The sequence below is a fragment of the Lolium perenne genome, chromosome 7 (assembly GCF_019359855.2).
Source record: "Lolium perenne isolate Kyuss_39 chromosome 7, Kyuss_2.0, whole genome shotgun sequence".
In the NCBI taxonomy this organism is placed as follows: Eukaryota; Viridiplantae; Streptophyta; class Magnoliopsida; order Poales; family Poaceae; genus Lolium; species Lolium perenne.
In genome coordinates this window covers 28410763-28422034 of record NC_067250.2, presented here as the reverse complement: position 1 = coordinate 28422034, position 11272 = coordinate 28410763, and positions in this window count along the sequence as shown.

Here is an 11272-nt window from a genome sequence, read left to right as displayed (position 1 = left end):
AGGCAATATATAGTCCGAAGGAGGGCGTCGGAGGCCGGCCGAGGGGGCCACACCACATGGCCGCGCGGGCCCCCCTGGGCCGCGCCGCCCTATGGTGTGGGGCCCTCGGGCCTCCACCCGACTTGTCCTTCTGGCTCCGTCATTATTCTTGGAAAATAGGGCCTTCTGCATAAATTCCGAGGATTTTCCCGAAAGTTGGATTTCTGCACAAAAATGAGACACCAGAACAGTTCTGCTGAAAACAGCGTTAATCCGTGTTAGTTGTATCCAAAATACACAAATTAGAGGCAAAACAATAGCAAAAGTGTTCGGGAAAGTAGATACGTTTTGGACGTATCAACTCCCCCCAAGCTTAGCTTATTGCTTGTCCTCAAGCAATTCAGTTAACAACTGAGCGATAAAAGAACTTTCACGAACACATTTGCTCATATGATGTATATATTCTCATGCTATGGCTAATACTTAAGCGGTTCATAATGAGATACATGCAAATAAGATCATCTAACAGCTATGTCAATCATGGAGAGGTACCAACAATTAATAATAAGCATCATGAATCATGTATATAAGCAGGATTGCAATGTTCATAAGAGAGTATGATAAAGTGGTATCTCGCTTGCCTGTATTTGATTGGCAAAACATAAATGCCCGGGCACCTCTGGAGTTCATAGAAAGACTAGAAGTAGTGATTGTCAAAGATAAAAGCATCAAAGTTATACCACAATCAATCATATTTTGAGACAAGCATGTTATACTAAGAATGACAGTTGTGCTCTCAAGATAGTGCTCAAAGAAATAATGGAGACACAACATAGAAGTAAAAGATTGACCCTTCGCAGAGGGAAGCAGGGATTAACATGCGCTAGAGCTTTTCATTTTTGAAATCAGGAGTAAAATTATTTTGAGAGGTGTTTGTTGTTGTCAACGAATGGTAATGGGTACACCAACTACCTCGCCAACCGGACTTCCAAGAGCAGCTCCCATGAATTATTTGCATGTTTATGTGGCACTCCTTCCAACCTTTCTTACACAAACCATGGCTAACAGAATCCTCGGGTGCCTGCCAACAATCTCATACCATGAAGGAGTGCCTTTTTATTTTAGTTTTATTATGATGATGACACTCCCCCCAACTTTTGCATACACAAGCCATGGCTAACCGAATCCTTCGGGTGCCGTCCAACAATCACAAACCATGGAGGAGTGTCTATTTAAGTTAATTAATTCGGGACTGGGAATCCCATTGCCAGCTCTTTTTGCAAAATTATTGGATAAGCGGATGTGCCACTAGTCCATATGAGAGTCCGTCAAAAGTAAATGACAAGGTTGAAAGCTAAACACCACATACTTCCTCATGAGCTATGAAACATAAACACAAATTGAGAAGCATTTTGAAGGTTTTAAAGGTAGCGCATGAGAATTTACTTGGAATGGTTTGAAATGCCATGCATAGGTATTTATGGTGGACACTTTTGGAACAACTTGGTTTTCAGGTGTTTGGAAGCACGAGCAGCGTTCCCGCTCAGTACAAGTGAATGCTAGCAATAGACTAGGAAGCGACAAATCAAGAGAGCAGTAACTGTCATAATCATGCTTGCGGCAAAATAAATTAACGGAGGCATAAAAGTGATACAAGAACTCTGAAGCAATATAAATCATCGAGGCTTAATTGACTTTGGTTCAGTCATATGCATGCGTGAGCATGTGCCAAGTCGATATAGATGAATTATTCAGAGGAGGATACCACAATATCATACCTATCTATGAATAAACCATGCAAGCAAACATCCATGACATGCTACTCATATTAATAAATTGGAGCTAAACATGAGAGATCATGAACTACTAGACTTTCTTAAATGACATATACCTCACATGAACCAACTAAGCATGCTCACATGGATGAGTATATGTACAAAAATGAAAACAAATAGAGTTCATACCAGCCTCTCACCACAATCAGATTGTCGTAGATCGTCATTATTGCCTTTTCACTTGTATAGCTTGGATAATATGAAATGAAAACCACGCTCCAGCCACCGAAGACCATTGAACTCATAATGAACTTTACAAAACCAAAGAAGAACAACAAATATTTTTGGTGTTTTCGAATTTGAGAACAAGAACAAAAGAAAACAAGCAAACAAAGCAAAATCTTTTTGGGTTTTCTTATAGCAAACTGGCAATAGCAAATAAAGCGAAACAAATACAAGAAACCAAAGCAAACAAATGGTGAAGAGAAACAACAGAAATATTTTTGGTCTTTTTGTGTTTTAGGAAAGAAACAAAGCAAGAACAAGAAATAGCAAACTAAAAGAAACACAGAAAAGCGAGATGGCAGAAATCTGCCAAAACCTGACAGCAGTACAGAAATTGATTTTTACAAAAATCTTACTTTGCTCAGCTCGAAAAGTGTTCAACTAATGAAAGTTAGATAACAACCTGGGGAACCTGCACAAAAATTGGCAGCTCAAAATAACGTTCTGGCTGTGCGCACGAATTTTTCTAGTAACAGTCCAGAATCTGTTTTCAGGCAGCACTTCCCCAAATATCATCTCCCTCTCATTAGAAAACCACTCAAAGAGACTAAACAAGTATGTGCAAGTATCCAGCAATCATAATATGCAAAGAATGAGTGATGCCGGTATACCTCCCCCCAAGCTTATGCTTTTGGCCTAAGTGGAGTTCAACCCCAACGAGGATCGCTGTTCCTCGCCGGTGGATAATTCATGGCGTAGTCATAGTAAAGTTCTTGTGCAGAAGAAAAGCGTGGAGGCTCCACATGTCCAACATGTTGATGCGAGGAACTTACTGCATCGGATGATGAGTCGAGGTGCTCCTCGACCTCTGTGTCGTCTCTTGCATGATGGCCTCCTCCCTCTATGTGTGCATCCAGTGCACCTTCTGTGACCGACCAATCTTCCCTGGAATCAAGGTTAGACAGAACAGGCGCAGGAAATCTTACTAGTTTCTCAGTTTTCTTAGTTATTCTCCAGACTTTCTTATAAAATGTCATCTTGTAAAACAGGTTACCCAAGTTGGAGGAATCAGAAACAAATTCATGTTTAATCATAGAGGCTATGTCAAGTTTTTCTATGGAGAATGGAATATCAAAATGATGAGGTTCTACATTATGAAAAGCTAGTAAACGAGAGGCGATGAGACCTCCACAAATTCCACCTTTCTCACGGTTAGTAGCGAGTCTATAAGCTATCAATGCCCCCAAATTATAAGTCATACTACTTTGCAGTGCCGCAGCTAGAAAAACTAAATCCGGGATAGAAAGTTTACCACCAATCTTTCTAGCAAGAACGCATTTAGTAATGAAATAGGCAAAGTAGCGGATAGCCGGGAGCTGAATGCTAGTGATTTTACCACTATCCTCTGAGAAACTCCTTCCATAGCAAATCATCTTGAAGAGGCTTAAGAGTTCTTGCGGCGATCCCCTTATCTTCTCGCATGATCCCCATTGCGGTACTCTAATTGCTGCACAAAAATCACTGAATGGCAAGTTGACAGCTTTATTGTAAATTTTATACTGAACCGTGGGGTTAGATCGCGACCAATTGAACTTAAAGTCTTGCACAAAAGACATAGTTAATTTTGCATATTGTCTTGGTTCTCCTTCAACAAAATCACTCAGCCCTGCTCGAGAAATTAGACTCCGAACATCTTCCAATATTCCCGCGCTTCTCATGAAATCCGCGCACGGGTAGTAAGAGGGGTATACTCCCTCTTCACGATTCACTCTCATAACTTGTTGGACCTCCAATTCTTGTTGGTTAAGTTGATATCTACTCCACTCCATTTTCTGAAATTTTCAACAAACAATATAAAATTTGATTTGGTGACATATAATCAAGGGGAACTACTATAGGAACATGCTAGAGTACTAATCATGCATCAAAACTAGTTTCTACCACTTAGAACAGGCATGCAAGCTCACTAAATATGTTACCTACAGCAGCAAAATATTCAAGATATACTCAACCAAACAAAATTCTACTTGGATAGGCGGAGGAGTCACATACCGGAGAGCAAATGTGCCAAATTTCAGACAGAAATCTGGGCTGAGCAAAGAGATCGAGAAATCTGGAGTTCTTGAGCAAAAACGCGAGTGAGAGGAACCTGGTGCGAGTTTTTTCGGGAGAGAGAAGATGCTGGGAGAAAGAGATGAGATAGTGGGGCAAGGAGGGGCCCACACCACAGGGTGGCGCGCCCCCCTCCTTGGCCGCGCCGGCTTTGTGGTGTGGCACCACAGGGTGCCCCACAGGTCATCCTCTGGTGCTCCCAGGTGCCTCTTCGAAAAATAGGACCAACGGTATAATTTTTGTGAATTTTTGAAAACTTTGAAAAATGCACATTTCTGGGTATTAAGTTTATTATTACTGGCCAGGAAATTTTTTGAAATCTCCAATTAACTAAGGAACTTTTCAAATTAAAAGTGCTACAGCAACTAGAGCAAGTGGAGGAAGAAAGAGATGTTGTTTACCTCCTCTATGCATATAAAAAGTATTTGTTAACAAGGTTGATCAAGTCTTGCCACCAAATAAATTTTACATAGCATAAGAAGAAATAAACCTCAAATCAATCATGTTACCTTGAATTGTATTGATATGGATCCAATCACGAGAGTTTGATATTCTTCTTTAGGCTCATATATAGGACAATCAATAGTTCCCACTTTGATAGTTCTCACATTAGAAATAGTATTAACTCCACACGCTTTCTCAATCCTCTTGGGAAAATAAACGGTATGCTCCCTATCATCAACATTGAAAGTAACCTTTCCTTTATTGCAATCAATAACAGCCCCTGCGGTGTTAAGAAAAGGTCTCCCAAGAATAATAGACATATTATCATCTTCAGGCATTTCCAACACAACAAAATCAGTTAATATCAAGCAGTTAGTAGTAACTTGAACAGGAACATCCTCACATATACCAACAGGAATAGCAGTAGATTTATCAGCCATTTGCAAAGATATATCAGTAGGTATCAACTTATCTAAGTAAAGTCTCTTATAAAGAGAAAAAGGCATAACACTAACACCGGCTCCCAAATCACATAGAGCAGTTTTAACATAATTATTCTTAATAGAACAAGGAATAGTAGGTATACCTGGGTCGCCCAATTTCTTTGGCACTTTGCCATTGAAAGAGTAATTAGCAAGCATAGTGGAAATTTCCTCATTGGGGATTTTCCTTTTGTTAGTAACAATATCTTTCATATACTTTGAATAAGGAGGCAATTTAATAGCATCAGTCAAAGGGATTTGCAAGAATAAAGGTTTCATCCAATCACAAAATTTATTATAGTGTTCTTCTTCCTTTGATTTTAATTTCTTAGCAGGAAAAGGCATTTGCTTTTGCACCCAAGGTTCTCTTTCATTACCATGTTTCTTAGCAATAAAATCTTCTTTAGTATACTTTTTATTTTTAGCATGCTTTTCAGGTTCATCTTCTACCTCTTCTTTATCAGAAGCATCATTCTTATCATTATCATTATCATTATCATTATCATTATCATGTTCATTACCACTCTCAGTTTCAGCATCGGAAATAGAAATACTATTAGGATCATTAGCAGGTTCAGAGGATTCTACAACATTTTTATGTTTCTTCTTCTTTTTCTTCTTAGAAGGAGCACTAGGTTCAATGCGTTGAGAATCTTGTTCAATTCTTTTGGGATGCCCTTCAGGATATAGAGGATCCTGGGTAGAGACACCACCTCTAGTTGTTACTTCATAAGCATGTTTCTCTTTAGAATTATTCCCCAACAAGTCATTTTGCACTTTAGTGAGTTGATCAATTTGAGTTTGAACCATATGAAAATGTTTAACAAGCATCTTAACATCATTGGAGGTTCTCTCTACAATATCATGCAATTCACTAATAGCTCGAGAATTTTCCATTAAACGATTCTCTACTCTCATATTAAAATTTTCTTGCTTAACAATATAATTATCAAACTTATCTAAACATTGTGCAGGAGGTTTCGAATACGGAATATCTTCCCTAGTAAAGCGTTGAAGGGAGTTTACCTCAATCATGGATGAAGGGGGAATTATTTCGCATATATCTTCTATGGGAGGAAGATTCTTCACATCTTCAGATTTAATACCTTTCTCCTTGAGAGACTTCTTGGCTTCCCTCATATCTTCATCATTCAATTTAATTAAACCCCTCTTCTTTAATATTGGTGTTGGAGTTGGTTCAGGCGTAGTCCAATCATCATGATTCCGGCCTATTTTAGCCAATAATTCTTCAGCGTCGTCTGGAGTTCTTTTCCTGAAAACACAACCAGCACAACTATCCAGGTATGCCCTAGACTCAATGGTTAGTCCACTATAAAATATATCAAGTAAATCATGCTTTTCCAAATCATGGTCAGGCCAAGCTCTAATAAGAGAGCAAAATCTCGCCCAAGCCTCAGGCAATTTCTCTCCATCTCCCTGGTCAAAATTATAAATTCTCTGCAAAGCAATATGTTGAGCACTAGCAGGAAAGTATTTACGGAAGAAAACATCAAGCAATTCTTTTGGACTTTTAATAGAATTAGGTGGCAAACTATTATACCAAGTTTTAGCGTCATCCTTTAATGAGAATGGAAAGATTTTAGCAACAAAGTAAGTACGCTTCTTAACATCATCAGAAAACAAGCTACTCAGAGTAGATAGCTCAATCATGTGTTCAACAGCACTTTCTTTTTCAGTACCACAAAAGGGTGTTTTCTCAACAATAGCTATATGAGATAAATCAAGAGAAAAATCATAATCTTTATCCTTAATGCTTATAGGAGATGTGGCAAACTTAGGATCAGGAGACAGTTTATATCTAACAGCATGTTCTGCAAGCAATTTTTTAATTTTTCTTGCATCAGTAGTAGCATTGCATTTTTCAATAAAATCATCATTAAGTTCCACATAATCTTCATCAGGATAATCACTAAAATAATCAAGTTCAGGTGAATTAACAGGTGTAGTAGCATTAGGAGTTTCGGTATTTTCAATTTGTCTAGACCTAGCAATCGTAGCATCTAGAAAGGATCCCAACGAACCACTATCATCAAGCACAGCAGAAATATTATCAATATTATGAGAGTTTTCGGATTCAGCTGACGTACCAGCTTGTGGCGGTGAAACAAGTTGACTTATCACCGATGGTGAATCAAGAGTAGCAGAGGTACTCAGAATTGTACCTTTTCTTGTAGTGGATGGTAATATGGCGACTTTAGAATCGCGAGGTTTACCCATGATGGAGAATTTGGAGCGAACAATATCAATCCAAGTGAACTTCCAAATAAAGCTATGCTCCCCGGCAACGGCGCCAGAAAATAGTCTTGATGACCCACAAGTATAGGGGATCGCAACAGTCTTCGAGGGAAGTAAAACCCAATTTATTGATTCGACACAAGGGGAGACAAAGAACACTTGGAAGCCTTAACAGCGGAGTTGTCAATTCAGCTGCACCTGGAAACAGACTTGCTCGCAAGAGTTTATCAGTAGTAACAGTTTTATAGCACTAGCAGTAGTGAAATAACAGCAGCAGAGTAACAGAGACAGCAGTAGTGATTTTAGTAAACATCAGGATTAAAATACTGTAGGCACGGGGACGGATGAACGGGCGTTGCATGGATGAGAGAAACTCATGTAATAATCATAGCAGGGCATTTGCAGATAATAATAAAACGGTGTCCAAGTACAAAGCAATCAATAGGCATGTGTTCCAATTATAGTCGTACGTGCTCGCAATGAGAAACTTGCACAACATCTTTTGTCCTACCAGCCGCTGGCAGCCGGGCCTCAAGGGAAACTACTGGATATTAAGGTACTCCTTTTAATAGAGTACAGGAGCAAAGCATTAACACTCCGTGAACACATGTGATCCTCACATCGCTACCATCCCCTCCGGTTGTCCCGATTTCTGTCACTTCGGGGCCATCGGTTCCGGACAGCGACATGTGTATACAACTTGCAGGTAAGATCAATAAACAATGAATATCATGATGAAACAATAACATGTTCAGATCTGAGATCATGGCACTCGGGCCCTAGTGACAAGCATTAAGCATAACAAGTTGCAACAATATCATCAAAGTACCAATTACGGACACTAGGCACTATGCCCTAACAATCTTATGCTATTACATGACTAATCTCATCCAATCCCTACCATCCCCTTCGGCCTACAGCGGGGGAATTACTCACTCATGGATGGGGGAAACATGGCTAGTTGATGGAGAGGCGTTGGCGGTGATGATGGCGATGATCTCCTCCAATTCCCCGTCCCGGCGGAGTGCCAGAACAGAGACTTCTGGCTCCCGCGACGGAGTTTCGCGATGTGGCGGCGTTCTGGAGGCTTTCTGGCGATTTCGACTTCCCCCCGTGCGTTTTTAGGTCGAAGGCAATATATAGTCCGAAGGAGGGCGTCGGAGGCCGGCAGAGGGGGCCACACCACATGGCCGCGCGGGCCCCCCCTGGGCCGCGCCGCCCTATGGTGTGGGGCCCTCGGGCCTCCACCTGACTTGTCCTTCTGGCTCCGTCATTATTCTTGGAAAATAGGGCCTTCTGCATAAATTCCGAGGATTTTCCCGAAAGTTGGATTTCTGCACAAAAACGAGACACCAGAACAGTTCTGCTGAAAACAGCGTTAATCCGTGTTAGTTGTATCCAAAATACACAAATTAGAGGCAAAACAATAGCAAAAGTGTTCGGGAAAGTAGATACGTTTTGGACGTATCATGCGTCCACCCACGCGTCCTTATCATGCCGACAGCTTCAGTCCCGGTTGCACCCACCAGCTGGGACTAAAGGTTACCCACACGTCCTTATCCCACTGACAGCTTTGTTAGATGACACAAAAAGCACCTTTAGTCCTGGTTGCACCCACCAGCCGGGACTAATGGTTTCCCACACATCCGTATCCCGCCGACAGTTTTGGTACATGGCTCCTAAAACCACCTTAGTCCTGGTTGCACCCACCAGCCGGGACTAAAGGTTAGATGGCGAGCTTTGGCTTCCTTTTCTTCCTCCTTCTCAACATCAACGACGTCAGCCACGATGAAGCCATCCTTCTCGTACTCGTTTTGTCCCTCCTCTGCTCACCACCATCTCTGGCTTCCTCTTCTTCCTCTTCTGATCACCACCAGCTCTGGATTCCTCTTCTTCTTCCTCCTCCTCATCATCATCGGCGTCATCCGCAAATAAATTAATGCAAAAGATATAAATTAATGCATTTTAAATTGAAAATGGCAAAATGGTTAATAGTTTAAATAGTTAGAATAATTATTTTAAAAACATAAAATGCTTTTAGATTAATTAACTAAATTCAAACACTTTTCATGTTGAAAACTTTATCAAAATAGAATTTCACGAGATAAATCAAAATAAAAAAACAGAAATGCCCTTGCCCAATTGGGCCGGCCCACCATCTCTGGCCCATTTGGACAGCCCACCAGGGTCTGTCCAAAAAGACTTGGTGCGGTCGCACCGAACCGTGTGATACGTCTCTGACGTATCGATAATTTCTTATGTTCCATGCCACATTATTGATGTTATCTACATGTTTTATGCACACTTTATGTCATATTCGTGCATTTTCTGGAACTAACCTATTAACAAGATGCCGAAGTGCCAGTTCCTGTTTTCTGCTGTTTTTGGTTTCAGAAATCCTAGTAACGAAATATTCTCGGAATCGGACGAAATCAACGCCAAAGATCTTAGAATCCCCGGAAGCATCCAGAACACACGAGAGGGACCAGAGGGGGGGCACAGGCCCACCACACCATACCCTGGCGCGGCCTAGGGGGGGCCCGCGCCCCCCTATGGTTTGGCCAGCCCTTCGACCCTCCTGCGCCGCCTCTTCGCCTATATAAAGCCCCTGGATCGAAAACCCTATCGCGTTCGATGAAACCCACAGAAACCTTCCAGAGCCGCCGCCATCGCGACGCCAAGATCTGGGGGACAGGAGTCTCTGTTCCGGCACCCTGCCGGAGCGGGGAAGTGCCCCCGGAAGGCTTCTCCATCGACACCGCTGCCATCTCCACCGCCATCTTCATCACCGCTGCTGCTCCCATGAGGAGGGAGTAGTTCTCCATCGAGGCTCGGGGCTGTACCGGTAGCTATGTGGTTAATCTCTCTCCTATGTACCTCAATACAATGATCTCATGAGCTGCTTTACATGATTGAGATTCATATGAGTTTGTATCACAATTTATCTATGTGCTACTCTAGCAAAGTTATTAAAGTAGTTCTATTCCTCCTGCACGTGTGTAAAGGTGACAGTGTGTGCACCGTGTTAGTACTTGGTTTATGCTATGATCATGATCTCTTGTAGATTGCGAAGTTAACTATTGCTATGATAATATTGATGTGATCTATTCCTCCTACATATGCATGAAGGTGACAGTGTGCATGCTATGTTAGTTCTTGGTTTAGTCTATTGATCTATCTTACACTATAAGGTTACTTAAACATGAGCATTATTGTGGAGCTTGTTAACTCCGGCATTGAGGGTTCGTGTAATCCTACGCAATATGTTCATCATCCAACAAAAGTGTAGAGTATGCATTTATCTATTCTGTTATGTGATCAATATTGAGAGTGTCCACTAGTGAAAGTGTAATCCCTAGGCCTTGTTCCTAAATACTGCTATCGCTGCTTGTTTCTTGTTTCTTTGCGTTACATCGCTGCAATACTACCACCATCAACTACACGCCAGCAAGCTATTTTACGGCACCGTTGCTCTTTGCTCATACTTATTCATACCACCTGTATTTCACTATCTCTTCGCCGAACTAGTGCACCTATTTGGTGTGTTGGGGACACAAGAGACTTCTTGCTTTGTGGTTGCAGGGTTGCATGAGAGGGATATCTTTGACCTCTTCCTCCCTGAGTTCGATAAACCTTGGGTATCCACTTAAGGGAAAACTTGCTGCTGTTCTACAAACCTCTGCTCTTGGAGGCCCAACACTGTCTACAGGAAAGGAGGGGGAAAGTAGACATCAAGCACTTTTCTGGCGCCGTTGCCGGGGAGGAAAGGTAAAAGGTACTCACACTCCGGACCTCGGCTACCAAGCTATTTCCCGGCGTCGTAAGTACTCGAAGCTATTTCCTTTAGATCCTGCAATTGCAACTTTTTGTTTCTTGTTTACACTAGTTAGGCATAATGGAAAACATCTGTGAGCTCTTTGTACTATTTCCTGAGTCAAGACATGAATGGTTTAATGCGAAAATTAAAAAACCCATGGAACATGTTAGCATGAATACTTT